The sequence below is a fragment of the Eutrigla gurnardus genome (assembly GCF_963514095.1).
Source record: "Eutrigla gurnardus genome assembly, chromosome: 23".
NCBI classification, from domain to species: Eukaryota; Metazoa; Chordata; class Actinopteri; order Perciformes; family Triglidae; genus Eutrigla; species Eutrigla gurnardus.
In genome coordinates this window covers 504,610-524,207 of record NC_139934.1, presented here as the reverse complement: position 1 = coordinate 524,207, position 19,598 = coordinate 504,610, and the positions used below count along the sequence as shown (strand labels likewise).

General features: G+C 44.7%; 1 protein-coding gene across 3 annotated transcripts in view; it reads right to left on the bottom strand.

The window, feature by feature from the left end:
* The window catches only part of htr2cl1 (5-hydroxytryptamine (serotonin) receptor 2C, G protein-coupled-like 1), a 69,826-nt gene extending 50,528 nt beyond the window's left edge, over positions 1 to 19,298 (bottom strand). For 2 of the 3 annotated variants that reach the window (XM_084002263.1, XM_084002265.1), the window contains exon 1: positions 19,169 to 19,298. The gene's annotated coding sequence lies outside the window, so the exon portion shown is untranslated. The remainder of the gene's footprint in view (positions 1 to 19,168) is intronic. The other variant, XM_084002264.1, reaches the window with a different exon arrangement.
* Between the last annotated feature and the right edge of the window lie 300 nt (positions 19,299 to 19,598).

The window sequence follows — 19,598 nt, the reverse complement described above, 5'->3', positions numbered from 1 at the left end:
GTTCCCTTATTTTATCAAACATGAATGTTTGGACGGTTTTGGGAAACAACTTGCTTGAGTTTCTAGTAAAAGTAAAGTGGGAATTAACTTCTTTAAGCTGAAACGCTGAATCCACCTCGAGATGAATTCAACAGATGAGTAAGGCTGAAAACACACACACACACACACACACACACACACACACACACACACACACACACACACACACACACACACACACACACACACACACACACACAGACCACCCAGGATGTTTGAGATGCTGGGAAATGTATGCACATCACATTGTGGTCAGTCCAACTTTTCTGTTTTATTTTTATCTCTGGCTCAATGTGAGGTGTGTGTGTGTGTGTGTGTGTGTGTGTGTATGCACCAGTGGCAGTAGGGGGCTGACAGCAGGCATCTGTTTACACAGTCAGCCTGCTGAAACACACACACACACACACACACACACACACCAAAGCAGGTGAACCCTGTGTTCTTGTCTGACAGGTTGAATCTGAAAGGCTAACATTTCCTCACAAGTGTGTGTGTGTACATGTGTGTGTGTGTGTGTGTGTGTGTGTGTTGACATTAGTCCTCCGTGGCTGGAGGGTGACAGCAGGAACAATTACACCAGACTGGTCATGTGGTCACTCGTCTTGTGTGTGTGTGTGTGTGTGTGTGTGTGTGTGTGTGTGTGTGTGTGTATGTGTGTGTGTGTGTGTGTGTGTAATGTCAGCGGATAACGGCGTCTAGACGACGCTCACACACACACGTACACGCACACACACACACACAGACTGGTGTATCTCAGCAGGCGAAGGCTGAGCCAACGGCCCCAGGGGGGCTGTGTAGGAACTTGGCACCAGGACTGGGTTTTTCAGAACGAAGCCAGGAGCCTGCTGACAAGATCCTGGATCAGCCGGGACCGTGTTCATTGATGCAGTACTGACTGCTTGCTGTGATATCAGGGAAGCTATCACGCTACCACGGAGCCTTTGGAAGCATCACATTATATCTGCTTCTTCACAGAGAGAAAGAAACAGGAAGGCTGTTCTCCTCGGGCGGTTACTTGTTTAAGGGCGACATTGATTTCTACTACTTCCAACACCAATACTACATTCAGAGAGAAGTAGGACCATTTTCTCATAGACTTCTATACAACCAGAGAGGAGTCGCCCCCTGGTGGCCAGCAGAGAGAAGTAGGACCATTTTCTCATAGACTTCTATACAACCAGAGAGGAGTCGCCCCCTGGTGGCCAGCAGAGAGAAGTAGGACCATTTTCTCATAGACTTCTATACAACCAGAGAGGAGTCGCCCCCTGGTGGCCAGCAGAGAGAAGTAGGACCATTTTCTCATAGACTTCTATACAACCAGAGAGGAGTCACCCCCTGGTGGCCAGCAGAGAGAAGTAGGACCATTTTCTCATAGACTTCTATACAACCAGAGAGGAGTCGCCCCCTGGTGGCCAGCAGAGAGAAGTAGGACCATTTTCTCATAGACTTCTATACAACCAGAGAGGAGTCGCCCCCTGGTGGCCAGCAGAGAGAAGTAGGACCATTTTCTCATGGACTTCTATACAACCAGAGAGGAGTCGCCCCCTGGTGGCCAGCAGATGTTTAACAGGCACTTCAGCTTTGACTTTATTTCAGACCTGAAAGGCTGCAGCCTGATCTGACCCTCTGATGGTTGATGCAACTTTTATAAAGTAAACATCTCAAAGTTTAGCACCTGTAAGTTTGTTGCTGACGGCTGCAGACGAGACTCGGGGGCCCTCGAGGAGGCAAAGTAAACGTGGGAGTTTCGCCGGGATTCTTATCCGACTTGTGGAAGATAAAAGTGAATCTGCTGACTCCTGCCTCGGTATCTCTCCAACCCACAGTGTACTTCTGAAGGAAATGAACGCCGCGGTACAACAGACATGCAGTCATCCGTCACCTCAGAGCCGAGCCCTCCGACTGCAGATCGGCTAAACCCATTCCCACAACACGTGAATTATTTCCACGGTTGGCAAAAAAAAGAAAACGCCTAAAAACTCCCTGCAGGTTTTAATAGACTTCATAATGAGCGCAGTCCCTTTAAATCAGCGGATAATTGACAGGGGTGCAAACTCATCAGGGTTGAAAAAGGTGACAAGGACCAAAACCCCCTCGCGGAATATATATATATATATATATATATATATACACACACAATATATACCGGTATATATATACACACACACATATATATATATTGCATATGCTTCAATGTTATTCCTCTGCCTCACTGAAGGGGGCTGGCGAGAGCCTGGAAAATGGACTTCCCTTCCAGTGAAGGTATAAATAATGGGAGACCAATGCCAGGGCTAAAAGGTTTGCTTCAAACGACGGAACATAAAATAACTCGATCGACTCCTCACATTGAAAGACAAACTGCTTTGAAAATATTTGGAACCTCAAGAATAGATTTGACTCTGGACGAACGGAATAAATATTAGCAAGGGGAGGTAGGGGGCTTCTCACCCCTCATTCGCTAACATTACATCGATATCAGAGTAAGCCTTTGCTCCGTTGATTTTCCATTATTTATTTTAGGTTTTTTTTTTTAATGTGAAGGTATGGTAGGTACATTTAACGTTGTTTTCTCGCTTAGATTTTTCAAAGGTTCCTGAGAAATAGACACTGTACTATCCGATAACACCGTTATTGTAACCAGCAAAAATGGTTGTGATTTGCGATGCGTATGTCAGCGAACTGTCTGACATTAGCACGTTAGCCTACGTTAGAAAGCCTGATGGTACAGACACACCAACTCCGGCAGCAGACGTCAAGTCAACGGATCCCATTCATTGTCTATGTAGAGCAGGAGCTCCGCATGATGGATACGGCACGTCGAGTTGACTGCCCTGTTGCCGTACGTGAATTTGCATAAAGTTCGATGGATTGAACTTTATGCAAATGCCGTCCGTCCAACGCAGTGCCGCCGGCTCCAGAAACTTCGTTCAAACTATCAAAGTAGGCAGTGTTGATCAAATATGAATCCAGATTCTGTTACTGCACTACACATTTCCCGCCTCAAATGTTTTCAGAAACATGCTTTAGCGTGTAGTTTAACTGTAAAATGAGATCGTTTGTGGCCCGGCCGCCATGTTGGAAACGGCAGAGCGAAACTCAAGTCCCGCCCACTTCGCAGGACGTCTATCCAATTGATCCAACTTGAACACAGAACTGCCCACTCGCCGGTGCGTTCGACGGTCCGTTGCGTCGCTGCCGGAGTTGGTGTGTCTGTACCATGACGTTTTTGAAGCGTACCAACGTCACTCCTGTCTAGTACGGCATCAAGGCAGCTACAGACCCGAAGATGACATGATTACACGGGTTGGCCAAACGAACAAGCTTGGAATAAATATTTATGACAGCTTGCGTTCGCCGATTACTTGGACGCCCCCCCCCCCCCCCCGAAATATTTTTATTGCAGATCTCCATGAATCACACAAATGACCTTTTTCGGAACAAAAACGGCGAATTTCGCCGAAAGGTGACAAGTTTGCATCCCTGATTGAGGTGTCATCCAGGGTGATACAACACAAAAGGCAGCAGTAGCAACTGATCGGATCAGACAGATGATTAGTTTTTGGGGAAGACGAATGAGTGTGAATAAGAATCTGACAAAAAGAGTGGAGCGATCCGTCTGAGCCCTCGGGGCGAGCGAAAGTCGACGATCCCGGAGTGACGGGAATGAAAAGAATGAGTCAGCCGGCCCGGCTTTCGACATCTGGTCTCCTATTCCCCTCACAGGCAGCGGGTTTCGGATTATGGACTGGAATGGATGGAGGGGGCTTGTTGGTGAGGGAATAAGGTACAAAAGTGGAGAAACATGAGGAGGGAAGCCAGAAAAAGGCAAGAAGTTGTAGAGACGTCGAGAGGAAAACCAATGACAGAAAAGGCAGAAAAGGAGGGAGTGTGTGCCAATTTAAAATCAATAAATCGCTATCCTTCTGCTACCTAACACCAAACGATATCACGTCGGAGCGGATAAAAGCTGCTGAAAAAGGCAGCTTAACCGAGTTTCTACCAGCAGCTACTATATATATATATATATATATACACACATACTTTGCTAATCTCAGTACCTCATAATTGAACCGACCAGAACTTGGATGCATGAGTTCAGTGCCGCGGACACCTTTCTGGTCCTGGTCTGAAGCGATCCGTGGTGATGCCGTTTCTCTGAGAAGACCTCGGCTGACGTTTGGTTTAATCAGTCTGTCTTTTCTTATCTTCTTTATGTGTCTGTCTTTGACGTGTCGCCGCTGGCGTTCTCTCTCTCCTTCTCTTTCCTCCCACCAGCTGTTGTTTTCTCTCTCTTTCATTGATCGTCTTTTTTTCTCTAATACCAGAACAGGGAATTACATAACACTTTGTCTCAGTTCTCCCCCCGATTATTAGTTTGACTTCAGCCGATGATATGCTCGTGCTAAGCATCGATGACTTTAAGGTTTCGACAGAAATAACTAGACAAAGTTATCAAATACCCGACTACCTAACCCAAACAGCCTGAAACACCTGAATGCACACGGAGACATCGGCAGCTAGCAGCTAACAGTGCCCACAGCGAGAACAATGGCAAACGGTGCTGGCAGGGATGGCCAGTGTTGACTAAGACAGAAAAAGTGCTTAGTCTATAACTAAGAAATAGAATTGTTTAACTAGCATGAAAAACATTTGTAACAGAAATCTAATTCATCTAAAAAGTACAAACGGATTTATGGATAGACTAGCTGTACAAGTTTGTAGTATAGGTGTAGTTTTTTGTTGCCGGGTGGAAAAGAGTACTATATTATTTAGCATGCATTGTAAATGTACAATTATTAACATGCAAAACAACAGATGCACACTGAAAATACACATTTGTAATCAAATGCTTCTATGAATAATTAATCAAGTGAAAATAAATGGAGGTATCTGCAATAGAAATGGACTCTTTGTTCTCGGGGAGTTTGTAATTCTCGTCAGTTACGAGAGGACGTTTTGTGTTCACGCATCACAAACGAGGAAGGCGTTAACTCTGAAAGCTCAAATAAGCCATCCCAGACCCCGTCTGAGCGTCCGGTCTGGTCTGACCGGGGGCCGGGTGCAGAGGGGATTCGACTGCTTTGCTGGGCTCACTCAATCAATCTTGGGGAAAAAGATGGATTTCAAAGGGTATGAAGCCGTTGCTTGATGTTTAAGACGAGGGGGAGTACAGATAGATAGCAAAGGGGAACCTTAATCCAACAGTTGCAATGCTACATGCTCATTTGGGAGGTTTTAGCTTTATTTAACCTTCATCCCGGTACGGTTGCCTGAACACAAACGCCCTTTTCCTTCAAATCCCTTTTGCAGCACTTCTAAGCTTGAAAAATGAAGCATTGACGTGCTGCAGTTACAACTTTGTTTCAGCAATTTCAGATTGTGATGTAATATTGCCCCCAAGATCAGCAATCATGTGTGAAGGTATCGATGGTAGAGGATGGAGATCTGGTGTATTTGGACATTCTGTGAGACTTGGACAGTGTTTTGGAGATGTAAGGAGAGGCACAGAAGAATAGTTCATGTGATAAAGAAACGCCTCTGCTAACGTGGAAGCCTTGCAGTTCCACAGAACTAAAATTAACAACGAGCACTTTATGACACAAAATGCGTAGGGATCTGTCAGAGTGGGCTCCGGAGATGACAGCGACCGATCAATCAAACTGTGCATTCTGTCGTGGTTTATTAATCAGAGCAGATCCAGATCCAGTCAGATCCAGATCCAGGATGGTTGCTGCTGCTTGGGCTGCCTTATGACCAAATATGGACACTTCCTCTAACTGGTTGCAGATATAAGCACATCACCTTGGAAAGCAGGACGATCCAGCGAGGAGTGTGTTTATGTGGGAATTATCTGGACCCTGATCTGGATCACCGAGCAACTCCGGTAGAAACACACCCGTCCGTATTACACGGAGGATGGAGGAAGTTTATTTTGAAAAGCTGCTTTATTTTGACGTGTGAGTGAGAAGATGATCAGGGAAGAGGGGAAGTGAAAGGAGAAGGAGAACAGACTGAGTGGATAAAAACTAGGGGTGTAACGGTACACAAAAATCTCGGTTCGGTACGTACCTCGGTTTTGAGGTCACGGTTCGGTTCATTTTCGGTACAGTAAGAAAACAAAATGCAAAATATAAATGTGCTAGTTGTTTACTACTTTTGTGCTTTTAACAGTAGGAACATGCACTGGAGCTAGAATGCTGCTCAAAAATATAAATACAAGTATTTAAAATATTTATTTAAAAAATAAAAATAAATAAAAATAACAGACTGTTTCTTTAAAAAAAATATTTTCTCCATCTGATGTGCAAAATTGAACAGTTGCAACACTAAATAGTTTCAAGTTGTTGCTCAGATTAAATAACATGAATAAGGCTCAGACTGTTTTTTTAAAAACAAATCTTTTCTCCATCTGATGTGCAAAATTGAACAGGGCAGGGAGAGGTTGTTTAAATGCGGTGGGGAGCTGTGTTTGAACGTTACGCTCGTCTTTCTCCTCGTTGTAGCGATGTTCACGTGGGGGTGGTGCCGTTTCAAATGCGTCAACAGGTTTGACGTGTTGCCAGAAACATACCCGACCTCACATGAACAATGTCGGCAAACCGCTTTGCCGAAGTGTTCCCAAACGGGAGACCTTAATGTCGCGGGAGGGTCCTCCAACTCTGGCGTGTTGCCAACGCTAGCGGCATTAGCCATGACGTCCGCTACTACTGCTGTTTATTGTGTCGCGGTGTGCGCAACTGCGCATGTGCGGCTGCAGCACTCTACTTAATATGTCCGTATGGAAACTCGTTCGGTACGCCTCCGTTCCGAACCGAGCACCCCGTACCGAAACGGTTCAATACAAATACATGTACCGTTACACCCCTAATAAAAACAGTGAAGAAGGATGACCAAAGAGCATGTTGAAAGGAGAAGGAAGGAAAGGAAGGAGGGAAGACAGCAGGGGATCAGACCACAGAATGGAGGGGGACACTAGGATGCAGTAGGGAAAGAAAAGGAAGAAAGGATGGCCAGAGAGCTGGCTGAGGAACCGAAGGAGAGACGATGATGTCTTTTAATCTGATTACCCACAATCCAGTTGGTTACCAAACACGATGCTTTCATGTGAATCACACAGAGACACACGGAGAACGAGGGCAGTCCTTCTTTACAGCCTTATCAAGTTTCACTTAATTGAATTACTGCAATGTGATCACAGTGTGTGTGTGTGTGTGTGTGTGTGTGTGTGTGTGATAACTAATCTATATTTCAAGATCCTCCAACATTTGACAAATAACATTAGGGAGTTGTTGGAAGTCTCAATGCTGCTTAGCCACACACACACACACACACACACACACACACACACACACACACACACATGCACACACTCTGACAGGTGTGAAGCAAACCTTCTGGCGATAGAAACTTCCCAGGAACCCCTGGAACATACAGGGAATGTGTCACGTGGCAAAGCGTAAAAGCATATGTGTGTGTGTGTTTGTGTGTGTGTGTGTGTGTGTGTGAGAGAGAGAGAGAGAGAGAGAGTGTGTAAACACAACACCTGACACCTATGTGTGTTTGTCTGCATGTGAACAGGTAGGTGTCTCATTTCCAGGTCGTCTAATACCAAAGTCTTTATCTCGGTCTTTGGTGGTTCGATGCCAACAAAAAGCACTCTAGCATCATGGGAGGTCTTTCCTCCCTTCTAGCTCTACCAGAGACCTGGGAGCCTCTGATGTTGATCCTGGACCCTGCTGGAGCCACTGCCCAGTTTGGACTGGGGTCTGACCTGCACCTGGGGTCCTGTCTGGTGTGGTAGACCCTGGCCCTGCACCTGGTGTCCTGTCTGGTGTGGTAGACCCTGGCCCTGCACCTGGGGTCCTGTCTGGTGTGGTAGACCCTGGCCCTGCACCTGGGGTCCTGTCTGGTGTGGTAGACCCTGGCCCTGCACCTGGTGTCCTGTCTGGTGTGGTAGACCCTGGCCCTGCACCTGGGGTCCTGTCTGGTGTGGTAGACCCTGGCCCTGCACCTGGGGTCCTGTCTGGTGTGGTAGACCCTGGCCCTGCACCTGGGGTCCTGTCTGGTGTGGTAGACCCTGACCTGTACCTGGGGTCCTCTATTGATCTTGTGCTCAGCTCATGAATGAAGCCTAGGGTTAGTGTCCCTCAGACCAGCTTTTTAAGGCCACTGGAATTGTTCTAATTATACACACACACACACACAGACAGACACACACACACACGCACGCACACACGCACACACGCACACACACACACACACACACACACACACACACACCGACACACATCAAGGGAGGATCATGTTAAACACACCCTAAAAGTAGCATCTGCTAAACCTGAGTGCGTAGCTTGAAGTCTGAGGGGAATATGAAAGCAGAGTGGCTGTTGTCGTGACTACCGTACTGTATCATGAACACGAAGCGCCTGATGTCACACCGCTGCTTGAAGACACACACACACACACAGTGTCTGGCTGTCAGGTAGCTGTCTGCATCAAAGGTCTTTGACTGACAGTAATATCTGTTCTCATATCACATTAACACATTAACTCCTAGAACCCAAACAAATGAGTTTAGGATTCATCCGGCCCACCTAATCCCTAATAAACCTAATTCCTTTATTAACCTGGTCGTCTCGTTGAGATTAAGGTCTCTATCAAGAAAAACCTGGTACACAGACAACATACGCAGGTTAAACAACTATCACATATTACTAGACATTAGGGGTGTAACGGTACATGTATTTGTATTGAACCGTTTCGGTACGGGGTGCTCGGTTCGGAACGGAGGCGTACCGAACGAGTTTCCATACGGACATATTAAGTAGAGGACCGCATGTGTGGAGCGTGCTGCAACCGCACATGCGCAGTTGCGCACACCGCGACACAATAAACAGCAGTAGTAGCGGACGTCAGGGCTAATGCCGCTAGCGTTGGCAACAAGCCAGAGTTGGAGGACCCTCCCGCGACATTAAGGTCTCCCGTTTGGGAACACTTCGGCAAAGCGGTTTGCCGACATTGTTCATGTGAGGTCGGGTATGTTTCTGGCAACACGTCAAACCTGTTGACGCATTTGAAACGGCACCACCCCCACGTGAACATCGCTACAACGAGGAGAAAGACGAGCGTAACGTTAGTGCAAACACAGCTCCCCACCAGAGGTGTATAAAGTACTTGAAAAAAATAACTAAGTAAAAGTATAAGTACCATAACTGAAAATTACTTTGGTAAAAGTTAAAGTCACCTAAAGGAAAATTACTTGAGTAAAAGTCTTAAAGTAGCTCACATTAAATGTACTTAAGTATCAAAAGTATCTTGTGAAGAAATATACTCAAGTATCAAAAGTACAAGTACAAGTATTTTATAGTATGCATGAAAAGAAGCAAAACAACCCAAAATTATTTGGAATTTGCCCCCATCCCGAGGTAGCTGAACATAGTTCCCAGGTATGCCCACGGTTGACCGTCGTCTTCTGCCGAAGCTGTACGCTGTGCGTCTTCTGTGTCTCCCTCGTCGTCGAAATGGTCTGCGGCTGCCATGTTTCATGTTTGTAGTGCTGCTCGTCTCTGCCGCCCCGCGCGCATCCCGCATTTACCTTAAACTTCGCGAGAGTACCGTACGTGGTTCTTCTCGTCCTCTCGGACCCGCGCATTCCAGATAATTCTTTGATTATTTTAATTTGGAACGAGTAACGAGGTAGCAAATGTCAAAGTAACGAAGTAAAAGTATATTTTTTAACTTTTAAATGTAGTGAAGTAAAAGTAAAAGTCCTGATGAAAAAAAAAACTCAAGTAAAGTACAAATCCTCAAAAAAAATACTTAAAGGAGTCATCACCTGGAAATCGCAATTTCTCTTGTTAAAACATGCATATCTGTGTTTGACCTCAGTTGAAACTTGCCTGAAAGGCTGGAGTTTGAAAGTGGCGCCGTTTTTTCGCTTCTGCTCTTTTTCCGAACAGGAATAGCACACAAGGGTGTGCATTCCTAAAGCACGAGATTTTGATTCTGCGCCTTCGGTGACGTCACCGTGGAGGCTACTTGCATAAGCCCACCCCTCTTTCACCACCCAACCCCGCCCCGTCCGCTACCTGAAATCGCCGAAGCGCCGCCATTATGTTTTGGAGTCTGCATGCAGGCAAGCCCCCCCGGCTCTGTCCTTCCTGCGGCGAATCAACGCGCGCCTCATTACATATTATACAATGCACATCCGGACCAGTCAAAACCTCGCGCGTAATCTCGCGTGATAAAATCGCGGTACGAAAAAGGGTCAGAACAAGCTCAATGTTTGATTAAAATGTTTTTTTTTTTTTCTAATAAGTTTTACGAATTGATCCAAAGCGATCCAAGGGGGGCTGGATACGTATAAAACCAGGTGATGACTCCTTTAAGTAGTGTAACGAAGTACATCTACTTCGTTACTATACACCTCTGCTCCCCACCGCATTTAAACAGCCTCTCCCTGCCCTGTTCAATTTTGCACATCAGATGGAGAAAAGATTTGTTTTTAAAGAAACAGTCTGAGCCTTATTCATGTTATTTAATCTGAGCAACAACTTGAAACTATTTAGTGTTGCAACTGTTCAATTTTGCACATCAGATGGAGAAAATATATTTTTTAAAGAAACAGTCTGTTATTTTGATTTATTTTTATTTTTTAAATAAATATTTTTAATACTTGTATTTATATTTTTGAGCAGCATTCTAGCTCCAGTGCATGTTCCTACTGTTAAAAGCACAAAAGTAATAAACAACTAGCACATTTATGTTTTGCATTTTGTTTTCTTACTGTACCGAAAAATGAACCGAACCGTGACCTCAAAACCGAGGTACGTACCGAACCGAGATTTTTGTGTACCGTTACACCCCTACTAGACATGAAACCCGACCGGGGAAGCTGTTTCTCCAAATTCTTTACAATGGACTTGAATCCATCAATAGTTCCTCTCTGTGAATCAATATCAAGTCTGTGGATATTACAAAACATCTCTAGCAAGAAAATAGAAGGTAGAAAATCAATAAGCTTAGAAACATGTAGTCACAATGATATCATACCATCAATTCATGAAAAGAAGAATAGACGCCTACGAAAACGGGCCAGTGGTTCGGACACCTCCAACCATGAAGCAACCCCCTGGAGGGACTACCCGGCCCATCGAGCCTGGGAACGCCTCGGGTCCCCCAGACGGACTGTCTAGAGTGCCCTCTTAAGCCCACTGGTGACCCGGCCCGGGTAATCTTAAACCCAGGTTCATCTCCAGCAACCATTAGTGACACTCTTAAAGCCCAACATCCTCCAACACGCCTTAGTTATTCAGAGCCTCTGATATCAACACACTCACGAGTGGTGCCATTATGTCACCTGAGCAGGAAGCATGCTCTCTCACCCATCTTCTGATGTCCACCTCCCTCTCTCCCCATCCATCCTTCGTCTTCTTCCCTCTCTCCTCCTCTACCTCGCTCCACGGTGGCAGCCCCCACAGCGGAGGGCTGAAGGAGATCAAACAGGAAGGGGAATGGTAAAAATGACTGCAGTGGGAGAGAGCAAGGTGCATATGAATGTGAGGGAGATAGTGGCGCCCCGGAGTACAGCCGGGGAAATCTACAAGGAGCCACATGGGATGTAATTCACACTTTTACCTGGCGCTTACAATATTATTTCAAAGGACGCTCCGGGGAGTGGTTAACGGCACAATATATATGGGATATCGGGATTATATGGGAGTACCTGGTTTATATGGGATATCTGGTTTATATGGGAGTACCTGGTTTATATGGGAGTATCTGGTTTAAATGATAGTATCTGGTTTATATGAGAGTATCTGGTTTAAATGATAGTATCTGGTTTATATGAGAGTACCTGGTTTATATGGGATATCTGGTTTATATGGGAGTACCTGGTTTATATGAGAGTACCTGGTTTATATGGGAGTATCTGGTTTATATGGGAGTATCTGGTTTATATGGGAGTATCTGGTTTAAATGATAGTATCTGGTTTATATGAGAGTATCTGGTTTAAATGATAGTATCTGGTTTATATGAGAGTACCTGGTTTATATGGGATATCTGGTTTATATGGGAGTATCTGGTTTATATGGGAGTATCTGGTTTATATGTGAGTATCTGGTTTATATGGGAGTATCTGGTTTGTATGGGAGTATCTGCTTTATATGGGAGTATCTGGTTTAAATGATAGTATCTGGTTTAAATGATAGTATCTGGTTTATATGAGAGTACCTGGTTTATATGGGATATCTGGTTTATATGGGAGTATCTGGTTTATATGTGAGTATCTGGTTTATATGTGAGTATCTGGTTTATATGTGAGTATCTGGTTTATATGGGAGTATCTGGTTTATATGGGAGTATCTGGTTTATATGGGAGTATCTGGTTTATATGGGATATCTGGTTTATATGGGAGTATCTGGTTTATATGAGAGTATCTGGTTTATATGGGAGTATCTGGTTTGTATGGGAGTATCTGGTTTATATGGGAGTACCTGGTTTATATGGGAGTATCTGGTTTATATGGGAGTATCTGGTTTATATGGGAGTACCTGGTTTATATGGGAGTATCTGGTTTATATGGGAGTATCTGGTTTATATGGGAGTATCTGGTTTATATGGGAGTACCTGGTTTATATGGGAGTACCTGGTTTATATGGGAGTATCTGGTTTATATGGGAGTATCTGGTTTATATGGGAGTATCTGGTTTATATGGGAGTACCTGGTTTATATGGGAGTATCTGGTTTATATGGGAGTATCTGGTTTGTATGGGAGTATCTGGTTTATATGGGAGTACCTGGTTTATATGGGATATCTGGTTTATATGGGAGTATCTGGTTTATATGGGAGTATCTGGTTTATATGGGAGTATCTGGTTTATATGGGATATCTGGTTTATATGGGAGTACCTGGTTTATATGGGATATCTGGTTTATATGAGAGTATCTGGTTTATATGGGAGTACCTGGTTTATATGGGAGTACCTGGTTTATATGGGATATCTGGTTTATATGGGAGTATCTGGTTTATATGGGAGTATCTGGTTTATATGAGAGTACCTGGTTTATATGGGATATCTGGTTTATATGGGAGTACCTGGTTTATATGAGAGTACCTGGTTTATATGGGAGTACCTGGTTTATATGAGAGTACCTGGTTTATATGGGATATCTGGTTTATATGGGAGTATCTGGTTTATATGAGAGTACCTGGTTTATATGGGATATCTGGTTTATATGGGAGTACCTGGTTTATATGGGATATCTGGTTTATATGAGAGTACCTGGTTTATATGAGAGTATCTGGTTTATATGGGATATCTGGTTTATATGGGAGTACCTGGTTTATATGGGAGTATCTGGTTTATATGGGAGTATCTGGTTTATATGGGAGTACCTGGTTTATATGGGAGTACCTGGTTTATATGGGAGTATCTGGTTTATATGGGAGTATCTGGTTTATATGAGAGTATCTGGTTTATATGGGAGTATCTGGTTTATATGGGATATCTGGTTTATATGGGATATCTGGTTTATATGGGAGTACCTGGTTTATATGGGATATCTGGTTTATATGGGAGTACCTGGTTTATATGGGAGTACCTGGTTTATATGGGAGTACCTGGTTTATATGGGAGTATCTGGTTTATATGGGAGTACGTGGTTTATATGGGAGTATCTGGTTTATATGGGATATCTGGTTTATATGAGAGTACCTGGTTTATATGGGAGTATCTGGTTTATATGGGAGTATCTGGTTTATATGGGAGTACCTGGTTTATATGGGAGTACCTGGTTTATATGGGATATCTGGTTTATATGGGAGTATCTGGTTTATATGGGAGTATCTGGTTTATATGAGAGTACCTGGTTTATATGGGATATCTGGTTTATATGGGAGTACCTGGTTTATATGAGAGTACCTGGTTTATATGGGAGTACCTGGTTTATATGAGAGTACCTGGTTTATATGGGATATCTGGTTTATATGGGAGTATCTGGTTTATATGAGAGTACCTGGTTTATATGGGATATCTGGTTTATATGGGAGTACCTGGTTTATATGGGATATCTGGTTTATATGAGAGTACCTGGTTTATATGAGAGTATCTGGTTTATATGGGATATCTGGTTTATATGGGAGTACCTGGTTTATATGGGATATCTGGTTTATATGGGAGTATCTGGTTTATATGGGAGTATCTGGTTTATATGAGAGTACCTGGTTTATATGGGAGTATCTGGTTTATATGGGAGTATCTGGTTTATATGGGATATCTGGTTTATATGGGAGTATCCGTCTGTCTGGGTTACAATAATGCTGGAATACACTGAAGTTTCCTCTCCAGCCAAGAGATTAGCTGTATTGATTATGTGTTTTGTTGAGATTGTTCCAGACTGAAAAAAGGTCAGAATCCATTGAACAGACCGATCGGAGGTTTCCACCCGGCTTCAACTAAGAACTGAACAGCGTAACGTTCATAAAGGCTGGATTTACTGCAGGGCTGCTGAATTAGAGCGCATTCGTTTTCACCAGGTGCACCTGATAAACTGTCACTAATCATCTTTCATTTTAATTAACGACGAAGCACCTTGAGACTCTTTGTTGCGCATGACTAAATGTTTATTGTAATTCATTTATTTGAGTTTTATGAAGATCAGAAGCACAGTGTTCATTTAGGGCGTGAGCTTCTTCCATCTGCAGAAAGAAAACAATCAGTTGTTTATAGTTTTTTACTTCTTGTACATGATTACTACTTTACTTTCTAATTTCCCTCCGAGGACGTCCGTCCTCCCCACATGGACTCGACTTGTTCTACATTATGCCTGAAGAAGTTAAGGGGTCACAATGACCGGAATTTCAATGAGCTGATCTAGTTTGCTTCGTCATTCCAGATAATTGAGTTATTCCACCGCTGCAGTCGGAGTGATCAGAGAAACTCGGCCCATTAACAACTTCCAACAGAGAATAATCAGATATTTTAAGGTACACCAGACTGGACGATAACATCCACATAGATTGGAAGTGGGATTATCTGGGATTATAACCGCCGCTGTTGACCTTGTGGTCTTAATTGCCAGCTTGAGAGACAGCTGTGCATCATCGGCATACATTGCACCGCTCTTCCACTTGTTCTCTACATTTCTAGCTCCCTCCCCTTGTTCCTGTTTTCTAATCACGCCGCCTCGTGTTTGCTGTTCTCTCACACGGATGACCTTTTCACATCTCGAGAGCTTTAAAGAGTATAAAGCCACTCAAGGTCTCCGTGATAACACGTTAAAATGAGACCGTGTGTACTGTAGATCGTGTTCTGCAGCTTTGTATTCGTTTACCAATAGTCAGCTGAAACTATTCAGAATCCTTTAAGTGCACTGCACATGAACAAATGTGATCATACCTGTGTGGGGAAAAGGTAGAAGGATCAAGGCTAAGCGGAGTAGAGCGAGAAGAGAAAATGTTACTTTCTTTATCTATAAAAGGTCGTAGAAAAGGATGATGATGATTTTGGTTTAGAAAACCTTTGATTTGTATTGTGAAATACACTGATTTAAATCTGTCTTATGTATTGTTTTGCTCCATTTATACATAATAAATATAGTATGAGGGAGAAAACAAGGAGGCCACCAAACAAAACGAATGCAATAAAGTGAAACCCCTCGCTGGAAAAATGGGGGACGAAGATGCCTCTACAAAAATATCAAACGGCAAGAGAGTATGCAGGATGAATCCCTTCATGCATTTTTGATGAAATCCCTCCAGCAGGCTGGGGAGGAAGCGGGACACCTCCTCCCGTCCCCAACACACTTGTGCTGGTTAGAAGTCCAGCACCACTGAGTCTTCTGTAAAGGCTTATGAATATACACAAATGGACGTTAATGTCTTTGCAGCGTAACAGATGGCCGTCTGCTCTCTGGCATCGTGTGGGATAATTTGATCTGAGCCCGGAAGGTCTCGTTGTGTATGCCGTCCCCCCCATAGGGAGGTCTCTGCAGGTTCACGTTAATCAGGAAAGGCACTGATACGACATCTGTGTCACATGTTCAGCTCCGTGAATCCCTAATTATTAATCTGTCCTTCCCAGGATTCCATCCATTCATTTCAATCATGCCGAATCCTAATAGAAATATTAAACCAGACGAAGTTGACCCCGGCGCCGGATCCAATAAATCCACCTCCAACCCGGCGTTTAGTGGTTTCCTTCTACAGGACAGCGCTTCCCAGCGTGGTGCACCAGATGGTTTGGTGGGTGTAGAGCCATGCTATTAGCACACACATTCAGCTGCCCGCCTTCTTACTGGGACACAAACACACCATCACATCTCACCAGTTTCTGGCCTCCCTCCACTGGCTTCCTGTCCCCTTTCAGGATTCACGTGAAGGTTCTCAATGGTCGAGCACCACCACGTGTCCCTGCTTACGCCAGTTAGAGCGCTGAGTTCGACCAATCAGACGCTCAGTGGCGACCGAGCCTTCATTCCCTGGAACAGCCTCCCAAATGATAGAAAAACTATAAGTGATATAATTTCCTGTTCTCACTATGTTTATCTGTTCTTATTGTCATATTTATCTGCATCTCGTGGTTGTTCAGCACTTTGGTCAACCTTTGAAGTTTGGAAAGTTTGGAAAAGGGCAAGAACTGGGAGATGAGCGAGAACCTCTCAATGAGCCTTCAGCACCATTCTTTGCTCTTCTTATAACCGATGCTATCGTAGCATCTAACCTCTTCACACACACAAACACACACACACACACACACACACACACACACACACACACACACAAACACACACCATTTATCTTCTGAACTGGACATTTAAAAGAAGCATCTTAGTTTTGAGATCTCATTTTGTATGAAAAACGCTCTTAAAAACTGCTTTCACAGCACTTTTTATCACCGCCGGGCCGTGAATCGTTTCTGCTGACTCACAAAAATGTGCCAGACTGAATAAGTCAGGATGCTCTTCCATTAAATATCAGAAGGGAATACACAAGCAGCAGGTAGACAGTCACTGTGAGAGCAGTGAAAAGACTGCCAGGAGGCATAATCAAAGTTACTGAGGAGATGTTTTCAGGGGGTTTTGGCTCATTTGGAATTCCAGTCAGTCTTTCTTGTAAGCAGTCACAGCTGGAAAAATCCCAATTTACACACTAAAAACCATTAAGAGAAAGATGTAATCAGGCTGGAGAGGCTTCTCCACGTATCTGTTTTCCACTCGGAGGGAACAAAGCAACGCAGCAGCAGCAGCTAAAGGACTGCTGGTATATTGATGAGGTCCACCAAGCCAACACTGGAGGTTAAATCACTGATCTGTGATCAGTGAATGCCCCTCCCCCTCCCCCGACAGGTGGCAGGTCTACAGGACAGATGCAGCGATGGAGCCGCTGGTTGTTGCTGTTTCACATGACTGATTGTCCCTTCAATCACGTGGAGGCCGGGAGAGACGCAGGCAATTCAGCCTAATGAAATCCTCTTCTGCTGAACGACTGAACCAATCACGGCTGAACACACACACACACACAGTTTCCACTAACTACACAACTACACTCTACCAAAAATAAAACTTCCAACATGTTCAGGTTTACTTGAACAGCGAGGTTCAGGCATCAACACTGCTTGGTTTGGATTAACATATGCGTTTCTGACGTCGAATGACAACATTTGACAGTTGTGTTGGTAAAGAATGGAAGGTCAAAGGAGTTACTCTTCATCTTCATACAGCATCATTGTTGGTATTAGACGGGTGAGAACACATTTCCTTCTATTCCTTTATTACTGGACCCGGCACTCTGATCTCATCCTCATATCCTATAGATCGTGTGTGTTTGTCCCTCTTCATTTAGATAATGACAAAAAAAACCTCCAGTTAACGACGATATGCTCCTCTGACTAATTCTGTAAATCAGGTGAGCTGTGAGGATGGATAGATGTGGCATTTTCACAATCACAATAAAAAAGAATTGCTCTCAGATCGTTTCAGATTGATGGTCAATTAACTCGGGGAGGGAAGGTTGTAAGCATGACTCCTCAAACACAACGGATACCTTCATGGTGAGACTATGAATCAGGGAATGTGGACCTGGAGACTTTCAACCAGCCGTGAGCCACGCTAACGCAACACGACACATGTGTCTCCTTCCATTGCCCTGCCAGTCAAACATGTTGAATCAGAGACGGAGGGACGACCACGGAGACAAGACTCGAGTGACATCACGCATCCTAATGAGCTTCCTTCCAGCCTGCATGCGGATGGGTTTCACTCCGACCCGCCGGCGTGTTTGGGATTTGTTACGCTGCAAACGCACTAATTGTTCTGCCACAATGCCTCCGAGCTGACACATGTCACGAGTGGGAGGGGCTAAAACCACACCAAATGCAGGAGACGACGGCACCTGTGGCTCCGTCCGTCCCTCCGGGGCTGAACAACCGAAGGAAATCGCTGGTTTTGTCTCGCAGATTATGGATTTGAAAGGAAGAGAGAGACAATCAGGTCCCACAATGTCCCAGAGCTCTAATCCTCCCTGGAGACAGGTGGATTAGAGGGATGGTCATGAATAAACACACACACACACACACACACACACACACACACACACACACACACACACACACACACACACACACACACACACAGCCAGATGAGTGCAGGTATTTGCAGCCAGAGCAGCTCCAGCAGAGAGAGGACGGCCACACCCTCTGGATGAAAGACTCAGGAGACGCGACACACAGATCTCACATTTGAAACACTGCAGAGAATAAATAAAAGCCTTCATGTATTTCGCTTTGCTAGCAGAAATATAAATATGGAACCATCAACGTGTTCCAACTCCTAAGCAGACTCATCACTTAACAGGGCGGGTTTTCTTCCTGCGGTCTCGATGCGTAAAAACGCAGCTGCCTCTGATCCGTCCACCTGTAAACCCGACGACGCGTTCAAGTCCCCGCAAACAAACACGGACATTTCTGCACGGCACCCCCTCCGTGCCTCGGTACCGTCCCGCTTCCAGGACGCTATGTGGAGCCCTTTAAAAGTTTCCAATCGGATCCCATACCGCTACCAACTTTCACCCTGACCTCCGTCCGCGCACCGAAACACGCCAAAACCGAGACGCGGGTTCACTCACCGGGAGGACGTCCTGATCCGGGTCTTCTTCTCCAGAGCTACATCCTCCCTACCGGTACGTCCGCGGCTCCGCTGCGTCTGATCTGAGCTGCGAACCAGACGAGACGACGAGTGCGCGTGGCTTCAAGTCCCGCATCCGGGTCTGAGGAGGGGGGGGGGGGGCTCAGCTCGTCTCGGACCAGCGCGGACGCACCGGACACGTTCTGCGGTTCAGTTTTGTTTTTTAGGGAGGGGGGCTTGGTCCGGCGCGCACCGAGACCTGCACCAGAACAAGAAGACCCCAAAAAAAGATAATAAATAATATATAATAAATAATATAATATAATATAATATAATATATATTATAAATCAATCCCTCTTTAAGTTCCAGGAGAAATATACCGTATTTATTATAAAATGATTCCCTGAATGGAAGTTTGAACAGCAGCGAG